Source organism: Anguilla anguilla, chromosome 18 (genome assembly GCF_013347855.1).
Source record: "Anguilla anguilla isolate fAngAng1 chromosome 18, fAngAng1.pri, whole genome shotgun sequence".
NCBI classification, from domain to species: domain Eukaryota; kingdom Metazoa; phylum Chordata; class Actinopteri; order Anguilliformes; family Anguillidae; genus Anguilla; species Anguilla anguilla.
The window spans coordinates 22,050,642-22,058,894 of record NC_049218.1 but is presented as its reverse complement, the minus strand read 5'-3'; the positions used below and the strand labels follow the sequence as shown (position 1 = coordinate 22,058,894).

Below are 8,253 nucleotides of genomic sequence, written 5' to 3'. Positions count from 1 at the left end.
AATGGCAGCCATTTTATATTCATTAAGATCAAAATGCTGTTTTTTTGCCGGCAAATTGCAAAGCTATTCCGCTCACAGCTTGAGAAGCCAGAGGCCCCACTGCTTTCTCTCTGGCTCATAAGAGAGCGAGCGCCTAATATCTTTAATGTGCTTTGATGGCGCTGGGGGCCGTCACAGGTGGGGGGGGTGTTGGGGGCGGGGGGGGGGGAACGAGGCCGCGCGATCCGGCTCGTCTCGGTCAGATGTCAAAAGGCAACGCCATCTTTCTCAATGCGGACCGTATCTCCCTGCAATCAAGCACCCCCCCCCCCCCACACCCCCCACCTGGACTCCTCTCTCTCTCTCTCTCTCTGTTTGACCTCCGCTCCCTCTCTTCCCGCTCCTTGCGGTCGCTCGCTGTTATCGCCTGCGAGCCGGGGGCCCTGGTTCTGCAGGTGTGCGCGGAGGCCACAATTACCAGGATCTGTAATGTGGTGTAATCAGGGGGCTATTGTCACAGCGGTCCTGCTCTATATATACCTGCCGCCAGCCCTCTCACGGACGCCGTCACTTTTTTATGCTGTTGTCCTCGATTTGCAGGCTTTAAAATATCGTTCAGTTCACATGTTCCCACTGAGAAACGTGTCTTTCTGGAGTTTCTGTCGATTTATTTATGTGTTTTGTTTTTTTTTTTTTTGTTTTTTTTTGGAAGAGTGAAGAGCCATTGAAGAGTGAACCGGCAACATCTGGGGGCAGTTTTGAGATAATAAAATATCATCCATTTATATATGAAAAAATGAAATTTGGTGTTTTCTTTTTTTCACATGTAAATCATTAAATAGTATGATTAAATAGTCTTGAATTATAATTAGTTAGCCAGTGAATTCCATTTTTAAACACAGCCAGTGCTTTTAAGCTGTGACACACGCACGCACACACACAGGCGTGTTATAGGCACACACTTAAGTGTGTGCATTAGCTGTTTAACAGCGCCTCAGGAGTGCGCAGTATGCCTGACAGTGTGCTGTACCCGGAGCAGCACGGCTGTGCGTCCTTCAGTGAAAGCTCAGTGCATTCGCGCTCCTGCAGACGTGCAGAGAGGGACGGGTTTGAGTCACTGCAGCTGGCCGGAGATCAGAGGAGCAGCAGTCCCTGCTTATCCTGGCCCGTCCCGCTCCCCGATCGTTAAACCCAGGACGGTTAGTCATCAGTGGCTCTCTGCCCATTCTGCTCCGCGCTGTCTGAGCTGGCGTGTGTTAGCCTCGTGCTCCGTGAAGCTAACCACACCCCCCCCTCCTTCTGCAGCCGCACGCCTGCCCCTGTGCTTCTTCTGCGGTGGGGGCCAGGGGTCCCGGTGTGCGGTCACGCAGGCGCTGCCCCCCCTCCCCCCCCCCCCCACCTCTCCAGCGGGGAGAGGCACTTCTGCTCACCGGCCAGCAGAAGGCACAGTCGTTGAACACCCGACCGGAAAGCCGTCCCCCCCTCACCCCCCGGCCGTCACCCCAACCCTAGCTCCGCCCGCTCAGGCGCTACGGGGCGTGGAGCCCAGCCCGTCGCGGAGGGGGGGGGAAGAGGGGGGGTTCTGATAACCGCACGAGCCCCGCACTCGCGCCTTCCGGGGGAAACGCAATATGGCGCCCGGCGTTTACGGGTCCTGAGCGCCCGCGGGTGGGGTGCTGCGGGCGGGGCGCTGCGGGCGGGGCGCTGCGGGGGCAGGGTGACTCCCGGTCCTTTGTGCGTCGGGCGGCGGCGGGGGAATTCCGTAACCTCCCTCCCTCTCTGCGGGTCTTAGGGGCGAGCTGGCTGTGTCTGGCCCTGCCAAAGCTGTCTTTAATGGGCCTCTGAAAACACTCTGAAAGCAGACGCAAATGTGTGGATGGGCAGACGGCCAACTAGCGCTGGGGGGGGGGGAGTGGGGGGAGGGGGGGGGGTCTTAAACAGTGGGAGGGTTGTGAAGGAATGCTTGAGGACAAAGCCAATCGGGGAAGGGAGGGAAGGACAAGAGGAAAAAAGAGGGAGAAGGAAAAGAGGGGAAGACAGGAGGGAGTGAGAGAAGGGAACAGAGAGAGAGGACAGGAGAGAGGTCAGGGGAAAGGGATAGAAATGAAATGCTGTGAGTCAAAGAGAGAGAGAGAGAGAAAGAAAGAGAGAGAGAGAGAGAGAGGGGGAGATAGAGAGAGAGAGCTGCCACATGCTTTAACATCCTGGAAGCGATCACATTCCCACCTGTCTAAATTTAGGTGGATAATGGGGTAATGGAAGACAGATGTAATCAATTTGAGGTCCTGCATATTTCTGATTTAAAAGCTAAATAACATCAATAGTGTAAATATCTCCTGTAATCTGAGGAAAAGATGGCATTTAGCATAAATATTCAGATGAAATGAAGCATGGTTCTCACATGATTTGTTTATTTTTTCAGTATATGGTCACTCTAAGTACAGGACCATATGTATTAGGGCACAAGAAGTAAAAAATCACTGAAGTATTTGCTCATTTTGATATCAGAGCTATAGTACACAATCATTGTCATCAGAGAAACTTGTTAAATATAATTAACATTTTGATAGAATCACAGACATGATGTATGTCAAGAATATCCTTTTTTATGATATGGATCAAAAGCTGTGGGAAATTAAGTGGGAAAAAAGAGAATTCGTTCATAAAGTGAATTTGTTATTTTATTTTGATATGGAAATGCACATTCTTTTATTATTAATTATTCATAAAGTATTGTAGTTTTCACTAGCCCATAATAAGCACACCTTATTCATTTTATTCACCCATCAGATCTTTGAAAAATAAATAAATAATCAATAAATAAATATGAATACTCCAGCACAAAAAAAAGAAAGAAAACACCTCACTTTATTATTCTTTTTTAAATCTATGGTTTATTACAGTTTCCAATCATAAGATTTAAATGAGACTCATATTAACCAGCCCAGGTTTCCAGATGAGGACACTTGATCGTTCTGTGCGGTTTCGCCGGTGTTTTCCCCCCCTGGCGTTCCTCCTCCCCAGAGCCGCGCGGACGGGCCTGGCGGTGCGGGCGCACAGGGGGATTCTGGGTGTTTTGACAGCGCTGTAATGGGGAGACAGCGCCGCAGCCTCTGTGTTGGGTCCTCACCGCTAACGCTCCGCGTGTCATCGTCGGTTCCCGGGACAACAGGAGAAACGACGGGGCCCGATGCATATGAAACAGGGGGGGGGGGGGATCATGCATAAACATGGGGCCCCGGGCCCGGAGGCGAGGTGACTCCACCGCGGGACAGGGGGGCTCAGCGGCCCCGCTCTGGACCGGGCTCCCCAGGACCCGCTTACTATTCATGAGCTCCGGGGCGCCGTGGCAATAAGCCACGCCTCCAATTACTGTACGTAGCGGGCGCCCGCTAAGTGATGGATCGCGACGGCGGTGACGGACGATACATCATGATTAAGATCAAGCGCCGGAGGAAGAGCAGCCCGGGGACACATCACACTCTCAGCCACACGCTCGGGTCCCACCCCCCCCCCCCCCCCCCCCACGGCCCCCGACCCCAACGCTGCTGTCAATCACCTAACGCGTTCCTTTAACGGACTGAAAAATGTCTTACTGTACTTATTGTCTTTTTCCAAAGGAATTTTCCCTCCCCAACCCCAACACTACTGTCAATCACCTAATGTGCTCCTGTGACTGAAAAATGTCTCACTGTATTTAATTTCTCTTTTCATAGGAATGAGGTGGACTCTGTGACCTTGTATGATTTGGTCATTAATGTATCATCAGCAATACAGATTATACGTAAATATAACGTAAGTTTGTGTAAACAAATGAATTTGGTTTCCGCAAATTTAAGAAAGAACTTTTAAAAAGATTCATTGAACGCTTCCCCACAGTACAGTACGCCCAACATTTTCACCTACTCTGTGCAGGCTACCGCTGAACTGGGGGCACTCAGTTCCACACTGCTTATTTGTGTTGTCCCAATTATTTATTTTATTTTAAATGTGATATTAAAACCACGGACAAGCTCGTAGGCTTCCAAAATCCCCTCATGGCATTTCCAGATGAACAGGAACAGTGGTGTTTTACCTTCAGCATTTTGTTTTCCAATAAACTAACTGCATTATGAGGGGAGTGGGTGAGGATGACTCACCAGTGTCAAAAATATTATAATATTCTAACCACAGCGCATTTACATTAATGTTTGCTTTCTAGCATTGTTTTATGAAGTGACAGAGTCTGATGTCCTTTATAATGTTGCCTTTGTTTTTTAACCAATGTTTGAAAGTAATAAATTCTGAACCCTAAATTAGCAATTCGACATGTTCCCGGCATGGGTCAAAATGTTGGTCATGTTGTGGTGTTTTTTTTGCGAAAATTCTTGTTTATTTTGGAGTTACAAATGTGACCTACACTGTAATTATGTCTTGTGCCGGCACCGGTGGTTCAGATGTGCGTGTGTTAGCATTGTTACTTTTTACCAAAGTTTAAAATAGCTTTGAAGCGAGTGATAACACAGGTCCCTCTGACAAATGCGCCTGAGAACATTTTGAGCGATGACACGATGCACGGGAACTGGAAACGTGACAATCAGACAATACGGACTACAGACCCTCATTAAGAGAGGGGTGCAGGGGGGACCGGTCTTCTCTTTAGAAATGCTTTGACTGGAAATCAGCATGTGATCCACAGCCTTTGGAATACACTGATGAAAAATGCCACTGGGGCCTCCAGATAGTGTGAAAACACAATGACTCCAAGAACCTGTGACTCACGTTACCAGCAGCACGCTCCATTGTTATTACAGTTCATTTGGTTTCCGTGCAGCATTAATCCTGATATCGTAATCGTGTTGATCACAGATTATTCCGCTGCTGTATTTAAGGAATGAATGCAAACACCTCACAGAGGTGATTCAGTGACCTTTAGACGTACAGAAGTGCACAGACGCATTTTTCACCAGTCACCACTCCATAACGGGAATGTTTTTCACTGCCTGCCACCCCCCCTCTGGATGGCCACAGGTTTGTTCAGGTGAGCAGAAACTGGACACTAGCCCTTTAATTCATCAAAAGCAAGGGGGGGCGGGGTGCAGCCCATATCTACGAGCTGCATTCCAAAGGGAGATGTTTTCAATTCACTCATTATAGTGGGGTCACTCGGGGTCAAGTTCAATGGCATGAAAAAAAAAAAAAAAACCCTGGCAGCCAGGACCGCCGCCCACACACAGAGCAGACGCGGGACCGCGTGAACCCCGCCACGTAATTTTGGGGGGGGGGGCAAATACGGGAAAATTAGCCCGACGTGCTGTTTACATTTAAAGGAAGAAAAACATTAACAATCCAGCCGGGGTGAGGTGACGGGGACCGTAGCAAAGTAAACACGGTCTGCCGCGCGGGCCCGGCCGTAATGATGCTATTAGTATGCATGCAGCCCAGGCCAGATGTAGCCTGTATAGCAGTCCGAGCCCCTCTTTTCTCTCGCCGCCCTCCCTCCCCCCCCTTCTCACCCCCCCCTACCCCAATAATGGCTTTAGACTCTATTGAGAGCGGGGACAGTGAGAGGCCGCTGCTGCCGACAGGACAGGACGGGGAGATAATGCACGCGGGCGAACGGAACACGACCGCCGCGGCCACGCCGCATTGTCTGCGGCTGAGAGCGGGCGACATCGGCCCGAGGGACAACAAAGCGCCGACACAATGAGCCGTGCATATTCACCGCCGGCGTCAGACCCGCCGCAGCTGGCCAGTGCGAGGAGACAGAGGGGTCCGCCGGAGAAATAAAGGGGCGGTGTGGGGGGGGAAAGAAAAAATAAATAAATCAAAATAAGCCCGCTCCGAAGCTGGGCTAGCATTCTCCACCGAAGCGCACGGAGCAGACCCAGTGTGTGTGTGTGTGTTTTCTCCCTGAAAGGACAGGCGATGCAGAGGAGGAAAAGGGGTGGTGTTGGTGGAGGGGGGTGGGGGGGGGGGGGGGGCTAAGGTGCAAGTGCATATGCAGAGAGAGAGAGAGAGAGAGAGAGAGAGAGAGAGCAGAGAGAGAGAGAGACTCCACACTCTCCTGGGCAGCCATCTTCTGTCTACCCTTGTCATGTCGATTGAGACCTGAAGCATATTCCTAAATTGTATGCTCAGGGTCAGATTGCTGTAATTACTTTTTTTACCCATCGGGTCATCTCTATAGGGCCCCCGCCAGCAATTCCCACCGCAAAGTTCATCAGGGCTCACGCCTCATCCAATGCTGGGGAATTGAAGAGGCAAGCTTTTAAATGACACATTTCACCAGCAGAGATATCACCTGTGCTTGTTTTTAGTCTGAGGGTGGGGGGTGGATTGGGGGGGAGGGGGGTGCTCAGAACACATCTGTTTTCATATGGAAATATGTCATTTCAGTTAACCGAAGGCGCAGTTAAAGTGTTCATAGTTTTTATTTGTGTGCGCAGTACGCTCACCATCGCTGAAACATTCATGTTTTGTTTTTTTCTTTAAAGGTAATGTAGGTTTTCAGCCATCACTTTTAAGCAGCCATATGGGTACTAGAGAGAGAGCCGTGTGGATTTTGTGAGCTGCCTTTGAGCGCTGTTTGGAAATCACACGTCTCTGAAGTGCAGTTCAGCAACCAACATGCACAGGCTATACACAGCACTGCTTTCACTTAACTTATAAAAAAGGGTAGCAAGTGTTTTCATCTCTAAAGATACAGGGCATGAGCTGTGAGAAAGAGTTAAAATGACAGTAATTGCACGCGTGCGTGTGTGTGTGTGTGTGTGTGTGTGTGTGTGTGTGTGTGTGTGCGTGTGTGTGTACGCGCGTGTGTGTGTGTATATCCGCACTTACATGTGTAGGAGATCACAGTTGTATTTTGTCTGTATCTCGGGGGGATTTCAGGGAGGTGCTGCTTGTTCTGACACTGTCAGCATGGATGGCCCCACCGTTCAAAGGCCTTTCTGTATTGTTCTGTTTTTTTCTTCTTCTATTTTATGCATCACAGGCCTCTAATTCGCTGAGGCCTTTAAGACACAGTGACCAATGAAGGGGCGAGAAGCCTTTATAACTCCACTGATGTGGGGGTGCTCAGTCCTCAGACCCCCTCTTCCTCTCCTCCCACGGTTTTTGTCCTCCAGGCTGAGAATGTGATATCTATGGTACAGAGCTATGTTATGTGGTGGCTGACCTAAGGAACACCAACTCAGAGGACTACAAAAGTAGTTCCAGTCATTGGTTACATTTTAAATACGAATTTTGGCAACTGCCAAATGCACCAAACTACATCCCTGATTTACAATGACATTTTACGACTTAGCAATTTATAAGCTTTTAACCAAAGAGACTAAACACACATACATGTACACACACATGCTGCACACACAGGAGAAGCCAAAGCATGGGCATTCGGACTGACTCCAGTTCTGTGGAGTGGACTGAGCGGCCATGTGTTAAGGATTTAGGACAAACCCGCTCTTAACTGGAGTTTCCTGCAGTTTTTCTGTTTTTTTTTTTTTTTTTTGGTCTCTATCATCCCAATTGGTTGAAAAATGTGTGATGTTTTCCAGAAAAGAGGAGGAAAGCTGAAATAAGGTTTTGATTCCTTTTTTTAAAAAATAAATTCCAGGATTTGGAACCTTCCACAGTCAGAATTCCTGTATTTATCCAGTATTCATCTTTGGACGCTGGACAGGGAGATGTGAAGCTTCCATTAAACATTCCAACATTGGCTGGTCAGCTCGGCCCAGCTTTGAAGATGAGGGGTTACCAAAGATCCACATTAAAACAATATTTATGTCCCGCAGTCGGCCAGCTCAGAAGAGCCGCGATGTGGACAGAGGGATGGCTTTCCACACCATCGGTCACACTCCAGAACTAACCGCGCTGACCCTGCCAGGTGACTCAATGGCTCGGCATTCTGGGACAGGCCGCACGCTGGCTTCAAATCAGCTCAAACTGCAGTTTTGTTGCTAACATTTTTGCTAGTAAATCTGGGTTCCAGTCTCCCCTTTTATTTTTATTTATTTTTATGAAATATGCTTGATTGTTATTTTGAATAAGAATTTGCTGTCTGTGCTGTGAAAAAAATAAATGAACAAAATGTATAACATAATGTGATTTGGAGTGTTATGTGAGTGGGGGGTTAGTGGAGGGGGGGATTGGGCATGGTTCAAGCTGACATGGTTCCACCATGTGTGGGTGTCACTGTGGATGCTCTGACCCCTGTGATTACCAGCCCAGCAGAGAGCCAGATAAAAACAAAACAATGTTAACCAACGCCATCAGAATAGTATACCTCATTAT

General features: G+C 48.8%; 1 long non-coding RNA gene across 6 annotated transcripts in view; it reads left to right on the top strand.

Annotated features, from left to right (window-relative positions):
- LOC118217603 overlaps nucleotides 1–8,253 on the top strand; it is a 203,420-nt gene that overhangs the window by 138,409 nt on the left and 56,758 nt on the right. Inside the window, exon 5 of one of the 6 annotated variants that reach the window (XR_004763237.1) lies at nucleotides 7,755–7,846. The exons of the other annotated variants lie outside the window; for them this stretch is intronic. This is a non-coding gene — a long non-coding RNA (uncharacterized LOC118217603). The remainder of the gene's footprint in view (nucleotides 1–7,754; nucleotides 7,847–8,253) is intronic. 6 annotated transcript variants of the gene reach the window in all.